The 12,564-nt window shown below is 32.6% G+C and overlaps 1 pseudogene; it reads left to right on the forward strand.

The window, feature by feature from the left end:
- The first annotated feature begins 3,737 nt into the window (after positions 1–3,737).
- On the forward strand, positions 3,738–5,228 carry LOC120171052 (annotated as a pseudogene).
- Positions 5,229–12,564: the final 7,336 nt, after the last annotated feature.

Raw genomic sequence — 12,564 nt, forward strand, 5'->3', positions numbered from 1 at the left:
TTAGAAATTACTTAATAGTTATTGGGCAGTCCAATTTTTCCCAAATTTTGGTACTTTGTTATTTTGAATTTACATTTAATAATAGTTTATTACTTTATTGTTTGCTCCATGTATGTATTTGCATATTTTGGGTGTCTTTATTTATTTAGCATAGGCTATTAAGTGTGAAAATGTTTAGTTGCTGTTGTTGTTGCTGCTTAGTATGATTAATTGTGAACAAATCTGATATTGCAAAATGTTTACCCTTTTATTTAATATAATACATTATCATTTTTTGTAGAACAAGTATTTGCAGACACTAGCATCAGCTTAGGAGACTACAAGTGTGGATGAGTTATCTTCAGCATTAGCTGATCCAGATAATATATTTTTGGAAGTTGCTGGTGAAGTAAGCTCGAAGGGTCGGGTGTTTGGTGTTGGATCCACAACTCCCATATACTATAATACTCAGGCTTCTGGTTCTTCAAAAAGGTTCATACCGTGAAATCCAGAGCAACAAGAAGAGATCGATACATTAAAAGAGCAGTTCAGGCAAGTCTAAGAACGTCAAGATATGCTAATGAATTTAGTAATGTCACAACAACAATGATACTCTCAGATTCTTTTCGAAGCAAACTATAATGGACAATCAGGTCGTAAAACGATATTTCAATCAAATATTATATATATCATTATAATTATTATCAATCACAATTTGTTTTCAACTAATTATTTGTTTTTTTGGTTTCTACTCTTCGATGCATCGTCCTCCACTTTATCCAGGGTTCAATGCCATACAACCTTTTATGCGTCTAACTTTCAGAGGCTGAACTAGCATTTCGATGCCTTTGCACCAACAAACAAGAGGTAGCACACCTTGGGCACCTTTTATCCAGCCACCCAACAATCAAGAAGAAGCTTATTATTCGATTCTTCCATCACAACAATGCAATGAGGATAATGATTCTTGAATTTCATATGATATTTATTTTTAGGTTTCCAACTTTACTTCAAGTTTTTTAATATTATCTGATGTTTTGTTGAATTGTAACACTTCTATACTTTTATTTTCTTATCAATGAAAATACAACAAGGTTAATGCGCTTTTCCTCCCTTAGGATATAAAGGGAGGTTTTTAGAGACGGTTACATTGTTTATTACAAAAAAAATTAATGCAACACTTTAAACATATAATATACTACAAAAATAATTTAGATAATACTTATTGAAATTAAATTTATTGCTATCTATTTTTCTAAATTTTTAAATAATTGTTTAATATAGCTATTTAGACAACTAGATTAGAGAGATGGAGTTGGTTATTCGATCCAGCTTGTCCGCCTTCGTTCTGCTGCTTGTGGCATTAGTTACTGCAGAAAGCATATTTTTTAAGTGGTTGGATGATGTTTTTTATATAATAAATTTTTAAAAAAATATATTTGATTTTTAGAAAAAAAAGTTTTTAAATTTGTGATGGAATATGTGGACCTATCACAAATTTGTGATATAATATATGGATCTGTCACAAATTCCTGACAGATTCACCTATTCCGTCACAAATTTCTGATGGGTCCACATGTTCCGTCGCAAAGTTTAGAGTTTTTCACCCGCTCTTCTTTTTTCAATTTCCCTCTATTTCAACATCAAATTTGCATTTTTCCCCCTTATTTTCTCTTACTTAAACCTTTCTAAACTCAATCTTCTCTCATTTCCTTCATTTCATCTCTTCTTAACTTTTTTTTTCTCTCCAAAAATTCTCTTAATTTCATCCTCTTTTATTATCATCAACTATTAATATTGATGTAAGTTCTAATTTTGTTTAATGTAATTTTTCTCAATACATGCTTTATTTATTATATTATTTTTAATTATTCACTAACATCTTTCATTATATTTTGTAGGTTGCTTAAAAACTTTTAAATGATAATAATTCTTTAGTGTACAAACTTTGTATTTTACTCTTTCTTTATTATTGAAAATTGTATTTTTTATTATATTGTACAATCATATATTTATATTTAATAGAAATATTGTATTGTGAAATATATGTTGTAAAGTCATGTTTATCTTATTTAATATGATGAATTTAATTTTGTATTATATGTTATTATTTTCTTATTAAGGCATTATCAAAATACAATATGGACTTGTTAGAATTATTATTATTATTATCTATTTTTTTAAATTAATGTAATTATTTTAATTATAATTAATTTTTGGTGTTTTAATTAAATAAATAAAAATATGGATTCATAATATTTTTTTGGAGGGAATGAAAAACATTTCCAAGTAGAATCTCGATAAAATTTTCCCTCCTTTTAAAAAAAAATAAGATTTAAATTTTCGACGAGAAACATATAATCCATCGGAAATTAAAAATTCAGATTTTCTTTTTTATATTTTTAAATATCCCGACAGAAAAGATATGTTCGTCGAAAACATAAAATATAATATTTTATTTATATATAACATTTCAACAGATTTTAAATTTTCCACCAGTAATATATTGACGGATTTTCGTCAGTAAACTTCTAATTAGTCACTTTATTATATCGGAATTGTCGGTTTTAACCAGCGTTTTACTGACCACTCTCTTCCCTAAAAAATTCCGTTACTAAACTTAAATTTCATCACAAATTCCCTCGAAAATTCCATCAGCAATTACTCATTTTTTTGTAGTGTAAAATAACTCATTCTTTCCTGTCAAATGAAAAATGACATTTTTGGAAGTTTTGTTTCTAAATAAAAAGACCAGCAACGGAAACATTACCAGTAATTTAAGGATTTAGATATTGGCATTCTGTATAATGTCAATGTTTTAATATAATTACTTGATCAATTGCCTAAGTCCTTCAAATACCAACTAAACAGAAATTTTATTTTTCCATTGATATCCCACTCTATTTTTTGGTAATTTTTGTGTCCTCTCGATTCTAAGGTTTTGTCTTGACTAATTCGGACTGATCTGCCTCGTACACCTAACTTTGGTGAGTAAGTCTTCCAGCAGAGATTTTATTCATACACAAGGACTTGGACCGACTCTAAAATTATATATCATCCACATGAACTTGACCCGGCCCGAAAATTATATATCCTCCACCCGACCCAACCTGACATGAAAATTATATTTCCTTCACCCAACTCCGACTCGACCCAAAATTTTAAAATATAAATCTGACTTGAACCGGCCTGATCTCGTATAAAATAAATACTTAATTTAAAAATAATAGATAGAGGAGATATTATAGCAATTATCCATAATTTTTTTTTTGAAGAAATTACTATTATCCTGGGTTGGGTCGGGTCGGGTCGAAATTTTTTACCCTCCACTCGAACCTGACTCGACCCGACCTGATTCCCATAAAAAATCCAACCCAAGTTGAAATTGATTTTTTTTTAAATTAACCCTATTAGATCGAATAGGGTCAAAAACCATCAATTTCGGATTAAATTATCATTCCTAGGCGTGCCAAAAACATGTTCATTTTTGAAATAATCTCTTTTAAATGTAATAATTGCACATTGTTTAAAATAAATAACACTGAAAACAATGAACATGATCATGAGACCAACGACGATTGATTCAAGTGGTAAGCAACTAGATATCGCTTAAATAAGATTTCAGGTTTGAGTCTTGTGTATGTAAAAAATCCTTGTTGGGAAACTCACCCACCAAAACTAAATATGCGACCTGAATTGATCCAAATTAATCAAAACAAAATTCGAACACTTGGAGTACAAAAAAAATAAGAATAAACATGGTCAGGAATTCAACTGTATGTTTACTAATATAATTTGTACAACAAAGTTGAGTTTACGAAAGCTTTACGAAGTAAAAGGCTAAGATATCGAGAGACCAACGAAACAACATCTTATAATATCATTTTATAATTATTAATAATCAAAATACTTAATAAAGTAATTTTCCATCATCGGGATTATTTGTGTACTTTAGCCAATAAAATAATATAGGGGATAATTCTAGAGATTTTTTCCATCCCCATGTCATGTTATTCCCCTCTTTATATATAACAAGCATGTTATATTTCTCTACTGCGAAAATTAATAAACGCTCATCTCAAAAGGCAGAAAAAACAATTATTTACTCATCTATTTCCTTTATCTTCCTTCTCATTTGTCCAAATTTGTCGTTTCAATCCAAGAAACACCCCAAAAGCCTCCCTCCATCCCCAACTTCACTCCCCATACTTGGCCACCTCCACCTCCTCAAACCGCCTGTCCACCGTTTTTACCACCGTCTTTCTCAAACATACGATCCAGTCTTCTCCCTCCGCTTTGGCTATAGGTTTGTAGGTTGGGTATCATCTTCGAACAAGGCGGAGGAATGTTTCACTAAGAAAGACGTGGTTTATTCATCACCTTCATTCTCTGCAACAATTTGATCCTCATTACTACACTGACGAAATCATCAAAGGACTCGTATCGGTTAACTAAATGATCTTTTTTTTTCTTTTAAGTTCAATCGTTTTCGATAATTTAATAATAACAACAATATACATAGTTATTATGCATGCAGGTGCCAATATTTGCAGGAACTGATACATCGGCTGTTACAATAGAATGGGCAATGTCCAATTTGCTAAATCATCCATAAGTAATGAGGGGCCGGCCAAAGCTGAAATAGACAGTGAAATAGGGAAAGAAAATCTGATCGATGAATAAAGGTCTCCCAACGCTGAAATATCTTCAAAGTATTGTATTTGAGACTCTTAGATTATACCCTGCCGGCTGCAGTCCCTCTTCTGCTCCCACACGTGCCATCTAGTGATTGCATCATTTGTGGATACGATGTTCCACTTGGCGCGATCATGTTGGTAAACGCATGGTCTATTCACAGGGACCTAAAATTATGGGATGATCCAACAAGTTTCAAGCTAGAGAGATTCAAGAATGATGAGAAATTTGGGGGGAAATGATCATTTCTTACAAGCTAGTGCCATTTGGGTTAGGAAGGAGGGCATGCCCAGGGGTAGGGTAGCACAAAGAGTGGTGGGGTTAACCTTAGGAGCATTGATTCAATGCTTTGAGTGGGAAACGAGGTATTTGATACGGTTGAAGTGGCGCGGACGTTTTTCGCGTCAAAATAATTCTTTTTTTTCAAATAATAAATAAAGGAAATTAAATATAGTAAAAGAAAAGGGTCGATCCCACAAAGACTAAGAAAACTTCCTGATTTATCTGTGCTTTGTTTTATCTTTGTGCCCAGGAGTAGATTGAACAATATTTAAATAAATGAGGGGATTGAAGATGAAGATAAATAAAGAAAACAGAAGATAAAAAGATTTTAAAGAAGATTAAAAAGAAAGAAAAAATAACAGAAGTATATTCAATATGTAGAAATCAGCCTTAGGCTTTCACTTTACTCAATTTCCTCAGATCATCAAAAAATGATTTTTACTTCGGGATTCACGTCGGTTACTTTGTCTACAAGGGCAATCATCGTGACTATTCTTTATATACCAAAAACCCAAGGCAATCTTTGATTCTAGCTTCGAAAATTGATCTAATCAACACCAATTGTTGTAGATCAATAACCATTTAAGTTCATGGAAGACCGACTAGGATTGTTGTTTCAATAATTACCAATTTCGATCTCATTTTCATCTTAGCAAGGAAATCTTGCTAAGTGTGTTCTCAGGAAGTCGAATGTGCTTTCAATAAGCTGATCATTCTTCCCACACATTTAATCGCAACAACACTCTGACCAAAGTCAATCATTGATTTTTAAATTGTTTTGATTTTGAAAATAAGCGCAAAAGAAATTGAGAGAGATTTCTGAAGTTCTTTGAGTGCTTTTCATTTCTCACGTTGAAATTGAGTCATCGCTTTAGCCCTTGGCTTAAAAGAAAAAGAAATAAGTTTTTATAATACTAAAGAAAGGAAAGAACAAGCTATTTCAAGATGTGATTGAATGATCAATTAGGCTTACCCCAAGGGGTATTTATAGCCTTCTAGAAACCCTAAAAATGTGGTGAAAAATAAAAATAATTGTTTAAACTTAAGTCCTAAAAAGAAAATTCCAAAACTTGAATTTTAAATAGCTTGAAATGCTCCATCCATCCACCTTCTGGAACTGCTGGAAAATGTTGCTGACTCACTGCCACATCAACATTTCATGCCCAAATTCATACCCATTGTTCTAGCCTTGATTCCAGAATAAAAAGTTTAGTTTTCATTCCTTTTAAGCACATTTTCCAGAAGTCATTATCCTGCACAAAAATCACGTAAAACGCCCAAATCAACAATAATGATGAATAAACAAGGAGCATATAATCATGAAATGTTACACAAAATAGACACTAGTCAAATTCCTCGTCACTTATCTAGTGCTTGTCCTCAAGCATTTCTCAATCAACATGCCAAAATCATAAGTTGTCATTCTGTAATTCACATCATACTTTAATCAAAATCAAAGCAATTAATTGAAACTAGAAAACAACCAAGCAAGTGGCAAAGCTAGGAAATAAGTTAACGCAAAACAAGACATTCCAATGACTCACTAATCTCATGATGCAAAACTTGATACCCTCACAAGAGATTCACTCATTCCGCTCAAAGTCTTTAAGGACAAAGAAATGCTCAAGCCAAAACAAGTCAAAGCATTACCATAAGGTTGTGATTAAATCCAATCTCCACCACTTTAATTGAATAAGATGCAAAAGTCAAGAGGTCTTTGAATCAGGTTATAACGTGGCTAAAGTATGAGTAGGTAAAAAAGAAATTGTTTAAGTGCCAAGACAAGGAACCTAAAAAAAATTGAATCATTCCACAAATGAAAGTGAGGTGCATGAAAGAGAAGTAAAATAAAACAACCAAGGAATTATCTTTAATCATTCGAAAAAGGGCTTTTTTTTTCTTTTTTTCTTTTCTTTTGTTCACATAGTGGACTATTTTTTCGAACATTTTTTCTTCTTTTTTCTTTTTTTTTTCTTTTTCAATCAGAATTTTTAGTAGCATTTTTCTCTGTTTTTGGTTGCTGCTTTTTGAACTGAATCCCCTTTTTTTCTTTTTTCCTTCGAACAATAATTCTGTGAAACATAAAAGCATTCCAAATCTCGGCAAGGGTAAACAAAGAGAGGTAAAACAAAGATAAGGCTTTGGTTTAAACTTGATGAGGTGAAAATCAAACAAAGGAAAAATCAACTCAAACTTGGTTCACTAAGGGATAAAAGGGTAGGCTTTTTTTGGTAGTGAAAATGATTAATCCTAAGTGCCTCTATCATACAAAAACATCAAATTCATGCATGTAGTCTCGATAAGCATCATACCATAAGTTTTAGAATGCTAAAACGTGTTCCGGCACACACAAAGAAACAAAGAGCAAGAACGAAACATGTATGCTCAACTAGGCTCAAAAATCACCAAAATAGGTTCAATGTATCAAGTCTAACATCAATTCAACCAATAAACCATGGAATTCCAAATTTTTCATGGAAAATTCACTATCTATGTCAAATAACCATCATGCTTCCAATTTTCAATTAAAAACAAAACTAAATATTCATTGAAAAAAATCAAAGTAATCAAATAAATACAAGAATAGCCAACAAACAACTCAACATATCAAGATCAAAATATCGTAAGTTCAATCATTCGACAAGCAAGGCGAAATTCAACAAGCAATCCCTCCCTCTCACTTAAACCGTTTTGTCTCAAAACGTAAATTAAAATATAAAGGAAAAGAGAGGGAAAAGGAATACTCCCCGGTCTAGTGGAAACTGTGGTCGCGGCTACGTCGAGATGAACTGTTGTAGAGCAGAATGGCCGATCGAGAAGCCACCAGAAGATATATTAAATTTTTTTGCAAAACAAAAATCAAGAAAAGAATAGATCATTCCAAGATTTTATTATAAAGGAAGTAGACTCAAGAAAACAACTCAATCAAGCCTTATTCTTTTTTCTTTTTTTTCTTTTTCCTCTCTCAATTTTCGAACCAAAACTGTACTACTATTTTTTTACTGTTTGAACAATTTCACATTTTTGCATTGTTTTTTCTGCTAATTCAAATCTATGCTGTATTTTTTCTGCCTATTCTGCTTAAACTTTTTTGCACTGTTTCGAACCAAATCTATATTTTCTGCACTGTTTGAACAGTTTATTTCAAAATTCTGCTTCATTTTTTTCGGAATGATTCTTCCTTTGTTCGTTGCCGCATGATCTCTTCACGCCTTGGGGTTGGGTTTTTGCCATTTTTTCACTTTCGGTTTGAACAATTCTTGATTCCATCTTGCTTAAAATTCAAGTAGGAATAATGGGGTTCCTGAAAATTCAAAGAAAAATTAGTGTTCTAGTAAACTAGACTTTAATTGTTATTATGTTAAATTTTAGTTTAAACACTTTTAAGCAGTTTTAATTGCTACATGGTATAATAGTAAACTGTTACGTTGCTACTTAAAATTGAGTACGATTTGAATGTTAAAGTATTATATTTGGTTTTACGCGATTTAACTATTTATGATTTATTGATTTTGAAATGAATGGTTTTAAAGGAAAAACTTGTACTAATTTTGAGTATTGAATGTTTTGAAATTGTCATGTGACATCTCTAACTCATATCCGATGACGGATACGGGAAGGGGGTGTTACATTGATTGTTATCAAAGTTGTAGGTTTAGTCGATTCGAGGCCTAAACCGAATGTGTTTTAAGTTGAAAAAGGTATACATGCCACTAGGATGTCATTATTACTCATATGATATTTATATGATTGATGCCACGCCTTACTAACATAAGTGGATATGTGTATGTGTTAAATGTATGAAACATAGGGATCTTGGTGAGCAACTGAACATGAGGTTTCGGAAGGAACTACTAGTGGGAGTAATGAAGTAAATCATGACCCTTCTGTTCAATCGGAGCAAGGTCGTGCACCAACACAACAGAGAGTGCCAGTGCAAGATCAGAGAAATATTCTACCAAACTTTGGATGTGATCCTCACTAGATTTCAGCCACCTGCTGCTCCAGCTCCTTTATTGTCGAATCAAAAGGAGTTAAAAAGTTTGGGAGCTATTGAATTTAAGGGAAAATCTGATGAGGGCCTAGTCGCTGCTGATCTCTGGCTCAATGATTTCAAGATTATGTTGGATGGATCACTGTATTGATGCAGAGAAATTGGATGGAGTCATGTCACTACTTCGAGGACAAACTCGAATTTGATGGATTAATGCCATTATGCATGTTCCTCTCGAGAACGTGGCCTGACAATTCTTTTAGGAATAATTCAGGAGTAAGTATATCGGATATCAATTTATCTGAGAAATGAAACAGGAGTTCCTCAACCTAAAGCAGGGTAATCAGACTATTTATGAGAGTTAGCTTGAAGTTTACATTTTATTAAGAAAAAAATAAAATTAGATATTTAAAAGTATTAGATTGCCACACTCATATTATGAGTAAAATAAAGCATTATATATATATATATATCTTAAATTCCAAGTAATAAATTATTGTTTGTAGAGTGCTAAAGAATTTGTATGTGAACTCACGGTTATGAGTTCGATACTTACATGATTGTTTTTAGTTATTTTATTTTTTAATGTATAAAAATATAAAAAGATAAGAGTATTTTTATACTACTATTAATTATCAATTATTAAATATTTTTTATAATTTTTCAATTGAGTTGAGAATTGATTAATCGGTGATGTCAACTAAATAAAAAATAAAAAAAAACGTTTGTTTATAAAAAATACATATTTTATGTAAAAAAATTATATTTCGTATAATCAAGTTAATAAATGATTATTAGTATAATGGTATTGTACACAAATATCAAAATTAAGTACAAAATCACTAAGTTTATATTAAACAAAAAATCAAAATAAATTTGAATAGACAAGTTATTTAATAAGTTTAACATCTCATGTTAAATCAATTAATAGTTAATATATATAAATAAGGCACACGGACAAACAATATACATATTATAAATATTTCTTGACATTAGATTCAAATCTTAATAAAAATAAGAAAATAAATAAATATAATGAAATCTAAATCAATATCCTATGAAAATATTTTCTTTATATTCTAAATGAAGATCCTATGATAAATAAATAAGAAAATAGTTAATCTAGATGTTCTATATCATAAAGTTGAAATTATATTAATTAGAAGACTGTAACGTATGCACTGACGTCTGTAATTCGAAGGCGTGCATTATGATAAAAAAAAGGAAAAAGGGCACGACAAATGTCACTTACTTTGTCTCTTTTCTTTCAGAATTGTAAATTTGGAAGTATGCTAACAAAGACGCCCAGGTGTAGTAGTTATAAGATTATATTTTTGGCACAACTTTAAGTAGGAGTGCACCTATGAAAATTTACCTAGGTTGTTTGGAAATAAAACGAATACCAGTAATTTTCTTATAACCAGATTAGTAAGAATGCGAAATAAAAGCGGAAAAATAATACCCGAAATTGATAACGGAGTTCAGCCAATTTTATCTACTTCTCCGGACTGCTGCAGATCTTTTACTAAGAGAGAAAATTTACAGGTGTTTACAAAACACTCACTACTCACAAGAAAGCTCTCTAGTAATGGGAGAAAAAAATGATTTTTGGGATTTTGGGATGATTTTGAAGCTAAATGAGATAGAGTATTTATAGTTGAAGCTTGAGAACTAATCTTATAAATACCCTAAAGTTCAATGACTCAATTTGGTGATTATCCCTTCAAAATTTCAACAATAAACATGCCAAACTTTGACAAAACAATAGCAGTTGGCTGTTGCCATATTTCCTTGACTTTAACAATCTCCCATTTGAAGTCTAATTTTAATTTGTCTTCACACATTGATCAATGCAACATCATTTCTGGTCTTGTTATTTTAAGCATGCCAATTGAAGCTGAACACAACTTTAGTTTGTCCATAGTCACCGTCTTTGTTAACATGTCTGCCGGATTTTGAGCTCCACTGATCTTTTCAAGTTTCAAAATCCCATCTTCCAGAAGAGACCGGATAAAATGATATCGCAATTGTATGTGCTTCGTCCTGTAATGAAAAGACAGATTCTTTGCTAGATGTATAGCACTTTGACTGTCGCAATACAAAACATTGTTCTCTTGCTTCTTGCCTAACTCTTCCAAGAAACTTTGGTGCCAAACCATCTCCTTGTTGGCTTCCGTAACAGCGACATATTCTGCTTCAGTTGTGGAGAGAGCAACTATCTTCTGTAGTTGAGAAACCCAACTCACTGTGGTTCCTCCTAGAGTATAGACATACCCTGTAGTGCTCCTTCTGATGTCAACATTTCCGGCTAAGTCAGCATCTACATAGCCTGTCAGTATCGTATCTCCACCTTTGAAACAAAGTGCTTTGTTTGTGGTACCCCGCAGGTATCTGAGGATCCATTTGATTGCTTCCCAGTGTACCTTGCCCGGATTATTCATGTACCTGCTAACAGCTCCCACTGCTTGAGCAATACCTGGTCTGGTACAAACCATAGCATATATCAGACTTCCAATTGCTGAGGCATACGACACCTTCACCATGTGTGCACGTTCTTCCTCCGTCTTTGGTGACTGTTCTTTGGAGAGTCTGAAATGAACGCCTAAAAGAATACTTACTGGTTTAGCATCTTGCATGTTGAACCTGAAGAGTACTTTGTTGATGTACTCAGCCTGTGATAATACCAGTCCCCGACTTTGTGTCTCTCTTGATCCTCATCCCAAGAATCTTCTTTGCAGCACCCATATCCTTCATAGCAAACTGCTTCGACAATTTTTGTTTTAAGTTTATAATCTCTTGCATGTCTAAGCCTGCAACGAGCATGTCATCAACGTACACCAATAAAATAATAAAGCTATTATCGAACCTCTTGATGTAGCAATAATGATCTGCTTGGCATCTGGTAAAACCATTGCTACACATGAAGCTATCGAACTTCTTGTACCACTGTCTAGGAGCTTGTTTTAAACCATACAAGCTCTTCTTCAACCTGCATACCAGGTTTTTCTTGCCTGCCTCTATGAAGCTTTCTGGCTACCTCATATAGATTTCTTCCTCCAAATGACCATGAAGGAAAGCTGTCTTCACATCTAACTGCTCAAGATATAAATTCTCTGCAGCTATAATTTTCAATACCAATCTAATTGTAGATAGCTTCACGACTAGAGAGAAAATTTCATTATAGTCAATACCTTCTTTTTGTTGAAAGTCTTTGACAACCAATCTTGCTTTGTAGCGTTTGCTCTCATCGTGCTCTTCTTTGATCTTGTAAATCCACTTGTTATGGAGTGCTTTCTTTCCTGGTGGTAATTCAGCTAATATCCACGTCTGATTTGACATAAGCGAGTCCATCTCATCTTTCATGGAGGACTCCCACTTGATTAAATCCTCTACCTGCATTGCTTCATCATAGCACTCTGGTTCACCATTGTTAGTCAGCAACAAGTAGTGCAAAGAAGGCGAATAACGTTGTGTTGGTTTCGGAATTATGGAGGAACGTCTCAGTTCTGGTGTGTCTGGTTCTTCTTGAACTGCTTCAGGACTGATTTGAACATCATTTCCAGAAATCTCCTCGAACTCAGCAAATTCCTTTGTTTCAGCTTCGGTATTGGAGC

This window comes from Hibiscus syriacus, unplaced genomic scaffold (genome assembly GCF_006381635.1).
Source record: "Hibiscus syriacus cultivar Baekdansim isolate YM2019G1 unplaced genomic scaffold, ASM638163v2 tig00111810_pilon, whole genome shotgun sequence".
Lineage (NCBI taxonomy): Eukaryota > Viridiplantae > Streptophyta > Magnoliopsida > Malvales > Malvaceae > Hibiscus > Hibiscus syriacus.